At 66.7% G+C, this 1,037-nt stretch overlaps 1 protein-coding gene across 1 annotated transcript in view; it reads left to right on the top strand.

Moving 5' to 3' along the window:
- TTC7B (tetratricopeptide repeat domain 7B) overlaps positions 1-1,037 on the top strand; it is a 248,432-nt gene that overhangs the window by 222,127 nt on the left and 25,268 nt on the right.

The raw sequence follows: 1,037 nt of genomic DNA, 5'->3' as shown, positions 1-1,037 counted from the left end.
CGGGGCGAGACTCCCCAGGCCTGCATCTGCCAATGAGCTCAGAAGGCCCTTGTCCCTCTCTTTCACCTGAATTTAGCCCTGGTGAAGGGGTCCTGCCTGTGGGGTCAGGGAAGGCTGCGGGCTGAGGGGTGCCCGGAGCGGGAGACCTCAGGGAAGGGGCGACCCCACCAGGGCTTTGCCGGGGAGGGTGGCGGCACGGAACACACGGAGGGGCTGGAGGAGACAGGAGCAGGGAGGAGGTCGCACCTCCGGAAGGCAACGCCAGAGGTGCATGAGAAAGAGCAGGCATCTCGCTCTTTTCCGTGGCGTCTTCCATCACTGGTATTCTTGTGTGCGTCCGGTTCTACGCAACATGTTAGTATGTGTGGAGCTTGGACATGTGGGCACAGAAACAGCTTTCTCTGCCAGGGCAGAGGGCAGTGGTCAGGGCAGGACGGGTGAGGAAGGGAAGGGGCTGCCCTGAGCTGGGAGGCGGCATCGGTGGGCCCAGAGTCGGGGACAGACCGACGGGCGTCTGCACGGGCCCTGCGTGCAGATGAGGGCGCCCTGGGGCTGCTGGAGGAGGGCTCCTGATGCTGCTGTTTGGAAAGTGGCAGCCTGGGGTCTCAACAGGCCGAGTCGGTCTCAGCTAATAGTCCCCGCAGGTGGTGGCTTTCCTGGTTCGGCCCAGGGCGGGGTCGGATCGAGCAGCCATCTGACTTCACACCCACAGACATGTCAGCCTCCACCCACAGCCCTTGTCACACTTGCGGGCTTCAGAAGAACCGGCCGAGGGGCAGCGCCATTGCCCGCCTAGGGGCTGTGCACCTCTGCTTGGCCCGTCCTTGGGCTCAGCCAGCGCTTGGTCTGTGGACGTCAGACCTGAGGGCCGGTGTCCCGGGTGGGCCTGGGGGAGGAGTCCTCCGGGGGCGGGAGTCTTCCGGGGGCGGGAGTCCCCCGGGGGAGGTGTCCTCAGGGGGAGGGAGTCCTCCGGAGCGGGGAGTCCTCCAGGGGCGGGAGTCCTCGGCCAGTGGGGGAGGGGGGGGGCGCGGGCTGTC

Source organism: Bison bison, unplaced genomic scaffold (genome assembly GCF_000754665.1).
Source record: "Bison bison bison isolate TAMUID 2011002044 unplaced genomic scaffold, Bison_UMD1.0 scf7180017864213, whole genome shotgun sequence".
NCBI lineage: Eukaryota > Metazoa > Chordata > Mammalia > Artiodactyla > Bovidae > Bison > Bison bison.
Note: the sequence above shows the minus strand (reverse complement) of the source record. Positions and strands in the feature narration are given on the sequence as shown.